The following is a 15,103-nucleotide window of genomic DNA, read 5'->3' as shown; positions in this document are numbered from 1 at the left end:
AGTTTTATTTGCATCAGCCAGGCCCAGTACTCTGACTGACTTTGCCTTCTGCAAATCTGAAACTACAGCCCTGTGGACCAAACCTGCTTCAAAAGGACTAAAACATTGACTCCATGCAAGAGACAGGATAACAGAGCACACCTGGACCATCACTACCAAGAATCCCCAGCCTAGAGTACTAGCAGTGGATTTGTTAAGGGTTTTCTCCAAGGGGATTGTGGGACTTGAAATCCCAAACTTTAAAGGACCATCTTGGATCTTCCAGACCCTTGGAGTAAGTTTTGGACACCTGGGACTCTCAAAGGAACTTTGGTGAACCTTGGAGCAACTTAAAAAAAAACTCCATAAGTGGACCAACTCGACCTGCCCAGCCTCAACCGTGAGCCGGCCTACCCTCCAGTTTGTCCAGCTGAAAAGGTCCGGAGGTCCGACTTCTACTTTTGACCAGGAGTTATACAAAACTCATGCCGGTGAACCCTCACCAAATCCAGCCTGGTGAAGAGCCTTGAGGGATCCTTTGAGAAAAAGCTGCGTAAAAGTTTCTAAGTTTGAACGTAGAAAAGGAGACCGGGCCAACCGCAAGAGTCAAACCACCCACCTTCAACAGCGAGCCAGCCTGGATCTCTGGTTCATCCTACTGGAACGCTCCGGAGGTCTGACTTCCATAGGTTTGACCAGGAGCTCATTGCAAGGCAAGCCAGAGAACCCTCACTGAATCCGGACTGGCTGAGAGCTTAGAGGGATATCTTGAAGAAAAGCTCCAGAAAATGTTTCTACGTCAGAAGGTAAAAACTTTGACAGAGACTAACCACGAGGGGTAGCCATGTAGGGCTCTATCATGGTCAGCCTGAAACCTGGACTTTTTTTCCGGGTTCATTCAACCAGATGTCCCAATAGGCACTTTAGGTTTTTATGTGCTATATAGTGCTGAATCTTTTAAAATATATATCTCTTCATGGACGAAAATAAAGAGATCCATTCATACTACAGATTTCTTTGGATGGTCAACTTTAATATTCTGTTGGAAACCATTTGTATTTTTCACAAATATGTCACAAATTATTATAGGTTCCATGTTCAGTAGAGACACAATGCACTGGTCATATAAGTAACTGTCTTTTTATATATACTTAAACAACTATTGTTTACACCCAGCATTGAGTTGTGTACGGTTCTTCTCCTTTGGATATCGTTTTAGCCTATTCTTATATTGCGATTGCGGATATAAATATTAGCATTCTCTGCATATCTAGTTTTTCGCAACAGGAACCACTTCTTCTTCCGTTTATAATATACGTACACTGGTTCCTTTGTGAGTAGGGTTCCCTTGTAACAATTTATCGACGATAATGTGTTAGTGGCATTATTGCCAGTGGTAGATGAATATTTACCACTACTAATAACCCACTTTCCAACACTAAGTTAAAAGAATAAGGAGCAATTTAGCTTAATACATAGTCTCACATTGACCTATGACTTTGAATGCACAGCAAATGTGACAAGATAAAAACAACATTTAATAAACATCTTTAATGCTCATTCACTTTATAAACTCAAGCATTGTTATTTTGGGGGTGCTGCAGCACACCCCTCCCTCCTACTTCCACTGTCTATGGTTTTTAGTGGCCTAGCTAGAGACAGATCATCCCCCAATCCTACAGTGTTTGAGCAGTGGAATGCTAGTCAAGTCAGATGGTAGGTGTGGGGAAATTTAGAGTCCTTTATTTGAGAAAGTCATATGTTCCAGTGTATAACAAAATATTATACTCGTTCATTGTGAATTCCCCCACTTACTTTCCCTTCTATCTTTGATTTTTCTTGAAGAGTTCAGTGCCAGATGCATTAAGCATATCTGTGATTCAATGTTCATTTTTATTATTAAGAATTTGCATATAACTAGCACCATGATCTGCTCTATCTCTAATACTGACGAAATTTGCGTTAATGGCTGCCCATTTGTCTTTGCTTTGCATGTCTCCGTGTGCTGGCCTGTGAAAAGATGATTACATTGTGCCTTTAATAGTAAACTGTCCTATACCATGATGATCATAGTTTGAATAACTCACCCCATCTGTATCTTAGGTTGACTGACCATGAGAAAAATATGTACCCAAAAGTGTTTCCAAAACTGAGTCAACTGAGGAGCAGCCTTTCCAACATACCACAGCCAAATGAAATAGGACATGCCTGTCTAGGCCCCATGGAAAGAATGCCATCAGCATGCACACAGCCGCAAAACAGCATGTATGAAGAACAGCATGTCCTTGATTTTTAGATTCAAAGGCCCTAATTTACAAGCAATTTGTGCTGGGTCTGCATCACAAAAGTGATGCAAACCAGTGCAAAATGTTTTTTTAATTTAATTTCCAGTGTAAAATGTGTTTTGTGTTGGAAATGTGTCTGATAGCAATGCACAGTAGAGCAAAGCGCTACTTTTCATTACTCTGCATCAAGGGAGTGTTCCATGGGTGGTACATGGGCGTTCCCATGCTACCGCCCATGGTGTTTGATGCCAAACCCTATCTACTAACAATAATAGTCAGGGTTTTGCCCCCGGAAAAATTGCCACTTTGATGCAGACATTAAAAGGAGAGATGCTTTTATTTCTCCTAACTTTTCACTTGACATGTGTGCAACACTGTGCAGCCCACTTCCAAAATTGGAAACATTTTTTTTTGGGGGGGGGGGAAATCTTTTCATTACCATTGGTCACAGATTCACAAAAAACATTGCAGTGCTCAATATTCTTTCAATTTTCAGGAGACCATTGTACAATGAAGGGCAAATCATGCATTATCAACACAGCAACACCTGCATAACTCCTTCCCCACATCCCTCCCTGCTTCCCGGTACTTCAGCCAGGGACCCCAGATCTTCCGCCATTTCCTCACACACCCCCAGGCCTTGTAGACTGTCTCCTCCGCCCTTTGACACCAGTCTAAATCTCATCGCCACTGGTCCCATTGTGGCGCCTCCTGCGCCCCCCCAGCTCCTTTCCTCTTTGCTACCCCGGCCACTAAGGACAGACAGATTTTGTTATACCTCGACCAGTGCACCGGACATTTAATCATTATTAAAAACCATCTACTATCTCCATAGTGACTATCTCCATAGTGCGAGCCACCCTGGTCCAGAAAGGAACCACGTTGGGACAGTCCCAGAGAATATGAAAGAAGGGTCCCTCTTCCTGACAGCCCCTCATACACAGAGGAGACTGGCCTCTGCCCCACGCAAACAGGTGTGTGCGTGGGTAGCACACCTGATGCAAGATTTTAAACTGAACCAGCCGAAACCGTACCCCCGCTGCTATTTCCTGTGTGCTCTGTAGGGCGTCCTGCAAATCTTCGTCTTCCAAGCTACCAATATCCTCTTCCCATTTCACCCGCAAGGACAGCAGAGGGTCAGGCATTTTATTCCTCAAATTTTTGGTAAAAGGTTGCTTTGGGCTTCTCCAAGATGGGGTCAAGCAGAAGCCTGTCTTCCTGTGGGGAGTACTCTGGAATTGAAGTCCCCAATGGGATATGGGCACACAAAGCGTGGGAAAGACGCAGGTAATGGCAATGTTGGGAGTCATGCATTTGGTATTCATTTTTCAGGTACTCAAAGGGTCTGAGGGCCCCTCTTCCAAATATCCCCAATGTATTCAAATCCAATCAACTTCTAGCCCTTGAAGCCAGTGATCCTCTTCACCTCCTTCAACTTGTCCCCGAACCAGAGCGGGTTCCTGCAGGTTATAGTATCTGTCCATCCCAGGAATTTATTAGCCTCCCTCCAGCACTGTAGTACCACCCCTGTATGCATTCGGCATGGCGTACCTGTCCACCCTGTAGGCCAACTGAGAGGCCTCCACATAGACCCAATCACTAATAACCTGGAGCTGGGATGCCCAATATTATAAACGCACATCCGGAAGGGCCAGACCTCGGTCGTACACTCCCTCGTGAGTTTACTGAGCGCGATTCGCAGGCTACCCCCCCCCCCAGAGCAGCGTCCACAGGGCCTGGAATATACGCCTGAACACACCATCTGGCACCGGGTATGGTGAATTCTGCAGGATATAAAGGAGGCGCAACAACACCAGCATTTGAAGAGTGTGGCTCGCCCCATCAGAGTGAGTGGCAAGGAGCGCCAATGGGCAACATCCGACGCCAACCGAGCCAGGTGCGGCTCCAGATTTTGGACAAAAATTCTGCCCTGTCTCTAGTGATATACCCTCCGAGATATTTAAATCCCTCCATGACTACCAGGGCCGGACATCGTAACAGGACCCTCGGGGTGATCGAGAGAGGGTATATCAAGGATTTGGTCCAACTAATCCTATATCCGGAGTAACTACCGAATAGCTCAAAGAGGTGGAGCGCCTGCTCCATAGAATGATAACGTTTGGCCATGTAGAGGACAATATCATCGGCGTATAGGGATATACACTCCTTCCAGTCATCCGTGAGCGCCAAACCCCAAAACTGCCAATCTTTTTGAATCCAGTGGGCCAAGGGCTCGAGAGCCAGGGCGAAAAGGAGAGGAGATAGGGGGCACCCCTGCCTTGTACCCCGCCCCAGGGGAAATACCCAAGACATTACTCCATTGACTCTCACCCTCGCCACAGGCTTCTCAGCAGGTGCATCCAACTACAGAAAACCGGCCCAAAACCCAGACATTGCAGGACCATAAACAGATAAGGCCATTCAATACTATCGAAGGCCATAGAGGTGTCCAGCGCCATCAGGGCTGTTAGGGTGTCGCCCACGTCCTCAGTCATGTACACCACCCCGTAGAGACTCCTCAAGTTATGTTGCGTACTCCTATGGGGTATGAATCCCTACTGGTCAACATGTACCAAGTCAGGCAGGACCGCAAGTAGACGCGTCACCAATGCTTTGGCCAAGACCTTGGCTTCCAAGTTAATGAGGGAGATGGGACGGTATGAGGAACAAAGGTTGGTTGGCTTCCCGGCCTTATGTATGACCACTATCGTGGCCTCCCTCTGATCCGGCGGGAGTACCCCCTCTTGCCTCGCCTCAAGGAACATGCGTCTCATGGGATCTATCACAACGTTGGCCTGCCACTTGTATATTTCTACTGGGAGCCCATTGGGCCCCTCACCTTCCCAGCCTGGAGCGCGTTAAGGGCTTTGCCCAATTCCAGGACCTTGAGGTCCACCTCTAGACTGTCAACCTGCTCTTGAGACAGCGTGGGAAGCGCGAAGTCCTGAAGGAACTCCTTGCAGTCTGATTCGGATCTGGTGCATACCTGAGTGTATACCGCCTCGTAATAAGACACAAAGGCCTCCGCTATGTCGACGCCCGCAGAAACCAGATTACCCGCCTCATTCCTCACCTCCGCAACCCAGGAGCGACTCATCCTCTGACAATGAGCTAAGTTCTTGCTGTTGGAGAGCAAGCTTGTGGCTGTGCTCCACTGATGGGGCCCCCCACCTCTCGCTCCAACGTCTCAACCTACCTCTCCAGCTGTGCTACTTGGAGCACCTCTTCCTTCTTCTGGGCCTCTATTAGCGCCTGGACCTGGCCCCTCAAGACGACCTTATAAGCTTCCCACAGGGTGGCCTGGGAATCGACCGAGCTGCGTTTTTTTTCTAAATACAACTGGGAGCCCTCCCTCAACTTGTCTACTATGGAATCGTCCTTGAAACGCCATGGGTCTATCCGTGGAAAGGTCGCCCTTGCGGTTACCGCCTCTTTGAGAGTGACACCCACCGGTGAGTGATCCGATATCCCCTGGGCCAATATGCATGAGTCCTCAAAATCACCCACCTGGTCTACCATGACTAAAATGTGGTCTATTCTGGAGAAAGACCAGGGTCAAGCTGAATAAAAGGTGTATTGTCTTTGTGTAGGGTGGTGTGCACGCCATATGTCACAGAGACCCAGTGCTGAGGTGAAATTACGCAAGCCCGCCTCCCCCCTATGGCCATGCCTCTCCCCCAAGCGGTCCAGGTCTGTGTCCATTACCGTATTGTGTCCCTTCCCAATATCAGAGTGCCCCACGGTAAATCCACCAGGTGGGACCCAAGCTTCATGTAAGTCGGAGAATGCAACCCAGGTTGAATGTAGCAAGAGCTAAACACCAATGTGCGACCCTCCCATTTAGCCTCAACCCAGAGGCGTAGCTAGAGCTTGGGCACCCCGGGCTATCCCTCAGATTACCCCCCAGGGGCGGGGGCTGGGAAAAAGGATGGTGAGCACTTGAAAGAGGTCCAAGAGACACGTAGTATCGCTGCTAATAGTTACCTTGATCATGCATGTTACATGCACATACATGACACGGTCCAAGGCTACACAGTTGAATACACTGGTGACCGGCAGAACAAAGGAGAAAGCACAGACTTCATGGTCTATCTGGGGACTCAGTAAAAACGCATGTGACATCCAGCAGAGAGCTGCGTGAACAAAAATCATGGACCATTTCTAATTCAGGAGATAGAATAAAAGTTAAAACCTGGTGTCAAGAGGCCAACATCTGGAAGGCAAACCCTATATAAACATCATTGGATATGTGCTGTACATAATACAACTCAGGACATAACATAACGTTTATCTAAACAGGACCAGCACTTTTCAGCAAACCCGCCTTAGCTCAAGACAGGTAGTGACAGCGCTGCTCAGAAGAGAAGTTCTTAGGGTGCAGTGCCTGTCACTTCATAAACCATAGCATGTTTATATTTAAAGCACACGTTCACCCACACAGGCATGTTGGCACTGAATAACAGATGTTTGTTGTTACCCAACTCAATAATACTCTTTTTATCAATCTCAGCAGGATGAAAGGCTGATTGCACCCGCCAGGATTTGAACCTGTGACTATGCCTCCTATCCTGGCGAGATTGCAATTTAAACAGTAAAAGGTTTTTTTGCAGAGTTCTATATAGCCGAACTTGACCCAAACTGAATAGGGTATCAGAGCGCTTTACATAGCACCAGTTACATTACATGAGGACACACATTCATTTTTTTTAGGCACAGGGAGATGAAGTGATTTCCCCAGAGTCACAGGATGTTTGGCTTTGTTACCGAGACTCAAACCCAGATCCCCTGAACTGAGGTGGAGCGCCCTAGGCGTTAGGCCAACTCCTCTCCCCTAATATATGTGCTTTATGTGCATCTGGGCGCTGAATGGGAGAATGCCCTCTAATCAGCCTGCTTGACCCATATTTTTAACGTATCATGTAAAGTCTATAATTGATTATAAATTATTGCATTACACCACTTTTTCAATTTGTAAAAACTAGGAAATATTTTCAATCGCAGAAAGTGACAGTGATCCACAAATAATTATGCTACAGTTCATCTATAAAACTTAGGTCCTGGACAAAAAAAAAAAAATTCCCTGGTATCCATAAATCAACGCAAAATTTGATGGAGTAATACGCTATATATTAAGATAAAAATACTGGGGAGTACAGGATTTTGTGGGTAAGGTATTGCAGCAAATACACTAAAACTCACCTCAGAGGGCCCATCAACGCACGCGGATCCCTGAAACATTTCTGCCATGATTGGAGGTAATTGAGCGGCATTAATCAGTGCCTGTACCTTATTAACAGCGCATAGCCAAATAACACAATCCTGACAGGAATAAACAGGTGATGAAAAAGAACAGACTCACCTTAGGCCAGGGTGGCCTGCAGCTTCAGAGGCAGGCTGCAGGCACAATCGGGCAGCCGAAGACAGGGCCACGCACGGTGACGGTCTCTTTTGGTGGGATGCCTCGCCTCGCCTACCTCGTCGCGGCACGGCAGGCTCACAAGCACTTTTAATTGTGCATCTGTGCATGACAGTGTGGTATGGTCCAACCCCACCCCCACGCGCACTCGCGGAGACATCTGCGCGCGCGTCGCGCCATATTTAATAAAGAGCCTGGCTCAGAGAGGCCTGGCTCAGAGAGACCTGCCGTGGGTCCAGCAGACATGCGCACCATCCTTTTAATTCATTAAAACGCCGAGCGTGCAGTGCGCACTATTTATTTCATTAGAGGCTTGCTTCCTCGGCCTTTATAATTTATTTGGGGACACTGACACTACTGTAATGACTGACAGTAGTGTCAGTCAGTGTCCCCGAATAAATTGTAAAGGCCGAGCAACGGGCCACTGGTGCCGCACGGCCGCCGCCTCCTAAATGGTGCCGCCTGGGGAGGTCCCCCTGCCCCGCCCATAGCTACGCCACTGCCTCAACCACCACTAAGCAAACCGAATCCTCCTCCCACTTGCCTGCTACAATCAGCGTGAGCGCTGTACGGACTAGGATCCCCACCCCCCTGGAGACAGACCTGAGTGGGACAGCAGCTTGTAGCCGAACCTGTCCAACCCCCTGCTTGTGTTGCCTCGCAAGTGAGTCTCCTGGAGGAGCACTACATCCGGGCCGTGGCGCTTCACATACTGCAATACCAGAGTGCCCCTTGACTTTATTGCCCAACCCATTTACATTCCATGACCAAATCCTTAACCCTGACTGATCACCCATTAAAGTACAACATTCTAGATTGTGCTGGATCCCCTTCAAACCACTGCTTGTTGTTAAGTACAAAACCCTATACCTGTGAGATCAAAACACACTGAGCCAAACAAGAACCTTCCCACACACCCATTCCCTCCCCGCAAACCACCCCACTTCCCTGCCTCCCTGTCCGGTGGGCCCCAAACCTCCCACCAATGAACTATGCAGAGTACCTGTCGCCCCTTCAACCCCATACCAACCAATAGAGGGAACGTAAGCCTGCGTCCACAGAAGAAGTCATCCTGAAGTTACAGAGTTCACACCCCATGAAGAAATCTAATAACAGGACCACCCTCCCAGCGCCCTCCCCCCGACCCCCTGTATCAACACAGAGAAGCCCAAGGTGAAAACCCCGGAGCCCCATAAGGGTCAAAACTGTCCCCCCCAGCGAGGAGTCAGCCCACCCGGAGCCTCCCCTTCCCCCGGTGAAAAAAACAGAGTCCAGGGGTGCTTTGACTCCCCTACTACCTTACATCACAGCGGCTCATGTCCACCGCACCCCCATTGTCACTTAATCGGTGTTTGCCCCACCTGCGAAGGCTCCAGAGTGTGACTGTCGCTGATCCGGGTCCCTGACCCACACGGCTGCGTAGAAGGCGCTGCGACCCATTCTGGTGGCTCACAGTCTGCCAGCCTTCCAACCAGCCACTTGCCTCCGTTGGTGAGTCAAAGAAAAAGGCATTCTACCCATCCAGGATCTTGAGACGTGTTGGGTACAACATCATGCCTTTCTCCCTGAGAGCTTTCTTGACCCCCTCAAAGGATCGGCGCTGGCGCTGGACGTTAAGCGTAAAGTCCGGGAAAAAGCGAATTGTAGTATTGTCCTTGTGAAGGTCCCCTGACACCCTCGAGGCCTGCAAGATGGCATCCCCGTATCTATAATTCAAAATGCGAAAAATGATGGTGCGCGGTGGGCCCCAGGCTTGGGTCTGCCTCCCAGCGCACAGTGCGCTCTTTCCACCTAGAAAAAATTTGACAGGCGCTTAGGCTTGAGGTGTAAGATTCTCCACAAACCAGTCCGTAGACGGGCCCTCCATGCCCTCAGGTACTCCCACGATTTGGATATTGTTGCGCCGCGCCCTGCCTTATTGATCCTCCCTGCGGGCGGCCATGTCATCTTGGTTCTTCATGAGCTTGGCTACCTGCTCCTCAAGTCTCTTTGTTTTGGACTGCAGGCTGCCGACACCACACTCCACCTCCGCTACCTTGTCCGACATTGTAAATGTAAATGTAAATTGATACTTGTATAGCGCACTATTCACCCGCAAGGGTCTCAAGGCGCTTGTATGAATACCGCTGTGGAACCCATCCTGGCTTTCCCTGTGAGGCGTCCACTCCTAGGCACCCCCAAGGTGGAGGCCAGGCATCCTTAGCGTTGTGGGGGCTGTTGTGGAGATTAAGCAAGCTATTGCCCAGAGTTGCAGAGTGGGACTCCATGATTGGAATAGGCACCGAGGCGAGAATTATCAGGTCTGTCGAGGCAGGGAATTGAACCCTGGTCCTAGGCCAGACCTCTGCATCAGGGTCTGCCGCTCTAATCATTGAGCCACACTTCTGTTTACCATTCAAAATGGTAAACATTTTAAAGTTTATCAAGACATAGTATTTGCAGTGTAAGGATTGCCTTTCAGTACAAAAACTAGGCTAAACTCATGCACACTCTTGCACTATGATGCAAAGGTGTGTGCGTGGTGCTAGGCAGTCTAATTGTCCCCAGTGCCGGAGACTGAGCAGGATAGTGCCATATCTCTGTAGATATGGTGGTTTCCTGCTCTCTCCCTGTCATGTACTGCAGTGCAGCAACTTTGGGTGCTGCTTTATTTCCAGGGTCTTCTATTTAAATCAAAGGCAGGGTTTGACACCAAAAAATAAAACCACTCAGAAGCTGGTGTTCAAAGGAGACATACTTTTATTTATCCTTTCTTTTCCGACTTTGCATCAGTGCCACACTGTCCAGCACACATACAAAGCTAGAAAACTTTTGTTTAGACATAGTATTTCAAACTGGAAGTGTCCCTCCAGTACAAAACTTCTGCTAGGCTGACACAGTTACCTCTTCAGTGTGGCGCAAACTTTTCGTGCTGCACTTCGTTTTGTGACAAGGATATAAGTCTGGTCCAAAGTTCTGAGTTATTGAGGATGGTTAAGGAAGCACGTGCGTGCAGCTGCATTGGGGAGTCAGGTGCTCTATTGTGTTTTTGGGTCACTAGACACCACAATTTTACTCCTGCTGATATGTTTTTTTTATACAGCTCAAAGTTTAGTAAACTTGTTTCTCTACGTTTAATGTGTCTGCTTTACAGCGTGTAAAGTGTATAATTGCATTCCAATGCTATCTTTAATGAGTTCTATACCACTAAAGCCTTTATTGTGTCAATGTCTTGCCTACATCATTCATTATTCTGCAAGTGATGTGGATTGTTTCTTTTTAGCACCCGACTTTTCAAACTCATGTGGCTGATTTTAAATACACGACTGTAGTGTTCTGCACTTTGCAAAGTTTTTTTTCCGAGGAAGCGATGATAGAATACAATTAATGTATCTATTTGCACAAAAAATCAATACGCCTATCTTTAAAAGTAAATCATAGAGTGCTCCCCACACCCCCCACACAACCTCTGGTCAATACAGCTACAGCAGGTCACGTGATTTCTATATTCCACTAAACACAGTTGACCTGAAATATAACATTACGTAATTGATAATGAGGTGAAATTAGCAACCTCCAAACTTGAAGGAAGCTGAATTTATGGCTAATTGAGGGCTGATTTTGCGAACTGTTGAAAATGGCGCGCATGTGCATTTTAATATCGTTATTATACATTTAAATGTTTTAATATTCATTTATTTAAATTTTCATTTGATTGGAAATATAGCAATCTCAGAAATTATAATAATCTACCGTGGGGCCTGCATTCATGTTCTTTAGAGCAAGCGATTTGCCTGATCATAAATCCTTTCTTTTCAGCTGCAAATGAATGACTAGCAACCTCATTATAAGCTCATTAGTTATAAATTTTTAACTGAAAAGGAACTCATTATGCGGGCAAATTAGCAATCAGACATATTTGTTTGAGAGTTAGGGTTGAACATCCTGCCTCACTAACATGAGATGAGATCTTGGGAAAGGAAGATGTCACACTTTGGTAGAGTAAAGACCTTTCATCATGGATGCCCTGTGAAAAGGTCATGCTGCATCAGGCAAGGGCGATCAAATATGTGATCAATAACTATTGACGAGACACGTGGGCGCAGACTGAGACTAATCATGACGACCCTAGCATTAAAGCAGCCTCTATCTTTCTGGAAGGAAGGAGTCTCTGATCTTGTGACGCCAGCCTGTCAGTGGCTGGAATATGTCTGTTTCTGTTATCGTGCAGCTGCTTTGCGGTGACGTTGGTGTTATTCAGTCTAAGATTCATTGTTCTGGAACAGCTCTGTCAGACTCATCTGTTCATATTACAGTTAGGCCCGAACTCAATTTAAATTATGCCTTGCAAATTGAGCATTATTGTGGGAATGTGGCATATTTATTACGCGAAATTCCTGGGATTAAGTCTCATTGCTTAATTACGTCGCATTCACGCAAAATGATAGCATGTGGCCGGGGGAACATTGAAACACGAGAATGACCAGAATGCGAGCAGCAAGTGTCCGCGGCACTCGTGTTTTTGGTGCTTTATTTTAGCGCGAAATGAGTCTTCACATCTGAAATTGCATGTAATTTCCCCCACAATTATTGTCATAAAGCGACAGCAGATTACGCGTATTTTGTTCATCCCCTAACGACAATGGGGGGATATTCTCAAGAACGTGCGATAATCATTGCCAAAATTGGTGAACGCACTGTTTCATATCGCCGTTTATCGCGGGAAAACAAATCTGTGTTAACGTCCTATTCACAACACGGGGGTAACATGCAATATTTTCCCCATAACACGGCAAATGTCAGCGATAAAGTCACCGGGATGGCAATAAAAATCGAAACTCCAACGTGAAAAATGTTGCAATGGGCCCAACCGCGATAAAAAAAGCAATAATCTTCGCCAGGCCTGCAATTCACACACATCAGGCATGAAAAATCGCCATAACAGTAGAAAAAACCCACAAACAAAACCTAAACAACTGCGAAGCATAATGGAAATAGCCGGAGCAAGTACAGAGGACAACCAGAACCCCACAAGCTCCACGGAGAACCAGCCTGGGACCTCTGGGTCAGGGAAGGACAAGGACAAGAAGAAGAGGAAGACGCAGTTCAGTCCGCAGGAAAACAGGATCCTGATAACGGAGGCGATAGAACACCATCAACTACTGTTCTGTACTGTTTCATGCTGCTTTGATGGTAGTCCGGGGTTGGGGGTGGTCTTGGAGGTGGTGGCGGTGGGTGTTGTGGCCCTCTTGGGGCTCCATGGTGCATGATAATTGGCTCCATGGCATCTGTTGGTCTTCAGATGTGGCTCTGGGCTGGGCTCCCTTTCATACTGCAGGTAGTCGTCCTGCTTAACACCAGTAAAAAGCAGGTGTTAAAACCCTGCTGTTAACATTCATTATTGCCAGTTTTGGTATCTTATCGCCGATCTGGCTGGCGTTTTGCCACGGGAACGCCTACTCTGCATATCATTAGTGATAGTTGCCGGTGTCATCTGTGGCGATGTTTTTTGTGGCTGCTATTGCAGGGAAACTGGTGATATCGACTGTTTGCACCAGCTGGAGAATGGGGAGATAAATGTATCGCCACTTTGGCTGCGCTAAAGTGCCGAGGACCACGTTGGTTGTGTGAAGTGCAGGAACACGACTGTGTTCTCCATACAATCTACTTGTAAGTCGCTGTTGCAATTTTAAAGAATGAGGACCCTTCCCAGTGGACCTTGATTAAACCCAGTGGAATACAAGAGGTTGGAAAGCAACTCCACCCATCGATACCTTAAAAACTAGGATACCTGCACCAGGGAAGCCAGGTGCATAGGTGTGAAGTGGCGTCGGAAACCGTTGTCAAACTCAATTGGAGACTTCAGAAAGATGCCGCTGCTGGACAAGGTGAAAGTGTCTGATGGAACCCAAAGGAGTATTTAAGATGTGAAGAACCTGCAAGCAAAGTGGACAGAGTCTATTCTACTCAATAGTGACTAGGAGGCACTGAAGATGAATGCCCACTGATGTCTGTTGTTGCAGGAGAGCTGACGGTGACCTTGGAACTGCAGGTGTGTGGACCAGGCGATGCTGTGGAAGCCCAGGAGCTGTGCACAAGCTGCCCCACGTCATATGTAGAGTGTTGAGGAGTCGGTGTCCAGCTGGAGCACCAACAAGCCTTGGCAACTGCAACCAAAGTGAAAGTAGAAGAAGGTGCAATGTCGGTCTGGACCACCAAGGTGAAGGAGATTCACCACAAGCAGGGGAGTCAGGGCAAGCCCTGAGCAACCAGGGGAGCCAAAAGAATTCAAAGGGGACCCTCCATAGGACCCACAGGTCGGAGGCACTGGAGTCGCAAGAGGACCTTGAGCAGCTCGCCAAAGAAGCAAGCCCAAGGTGCAAGTAATGCAGTGTGGTCAAAGATTCTGGTTACTAGAGATGCTTGAGGTTGGGGCTACTTAGAGCCAGAAGATCTTGGTCAAAGGAAGCCAACAAACCTTTGCAACGGCAAATCAATGTAGTACACAGGAGTTTGGCCCCTGCAGCTCTGATGAGGAATACTGGCCTCAAACTTGGTGAGAGGACAGGGCAGGCCTTGAAGGATGTGAAGAACCACCACCAGTTGCAGGGCTCCTTTCGGAGTCTATAGGAGTCCAGGATCAGCAAGCAGACCAGTCAGGTTAGTTGCTGTGCTTGCATATGGAGGGAAGTTACTCCTTCACTTCAAAGGAGATTCCTTCAGGTGTCTTGCATGTCCACAGGCTCTGGACGCGTTCCTGTATGGAGCACAGGCCAGGAAGTTACAGCAGAAAAGCAGGGTGAAGAGATCAGGATCAGCAGGAGTCTTCCCAGTTGCAGCCTTGATACACAGAGCGTAGTCCAGAGTGTCCAGATAGTCGAAGTTGAAGTGGTGCCTCAATTGTGTTGTGCACTGCGATTAATCTAGGGACCCACCCACAGGTAAGTCCTTAAATGTGTGTCATCAACAAGTTACAGCTAGTCCAGAATGCAGCCGCCAGACTTCTGTGTCAGATTCCAATGAAGGAATCAGGGAAGGAGCATCGCAGACAGCTACATTGGCTCCCGATTTAGGCAAGAATCAAGCTTAAAGCACTTTGCACTATTTTAAAGCACTTTGCCTTACTCATAGAGCCATAAGCAACACAGGGCCCAGTAAGATCAGAAATCTGGTAGGTGTATACCTCCGTAATAGAAGCCTGAGGTCAGGCGCTGAGCGACTGTTAAAAACTACCAGAATAAAAAGTGCCAGATGAGGGGAAAGAGCTTTTTCCCACCTGGCGCCCAAGCTTTGGAACTCTCTTCCTATGGAGATAGGATTCACATCATCAGAATCCACACTCTGGAAAAACCTAAAAACCTTTGAATTTTTTTTTTTTTGCGCTGCCTATCGCTGGATATGTTAGCGGAGAAAACAGGCTATTAGCAACTTTTTTCTCCATTGT

The sequence above is a fragment of the Lissotriton vulgaris genome, chromosome 12 (genome assembly GCF_964263255.1).
Source record: "Lissotriton vulgaris chromosome 12, aLisVul1.2, whole genome shotgun sequence".
In the NCBI taxonomy this organism is placed as follows: Eukaryota; Metazoa; Chordata; class Amphibia; order Caudata; family Salamandridae; genus Lissotriton; species Lissotriton vulgaris.
Note: the sequence above shows the minus strand (reverse complement) of the source record.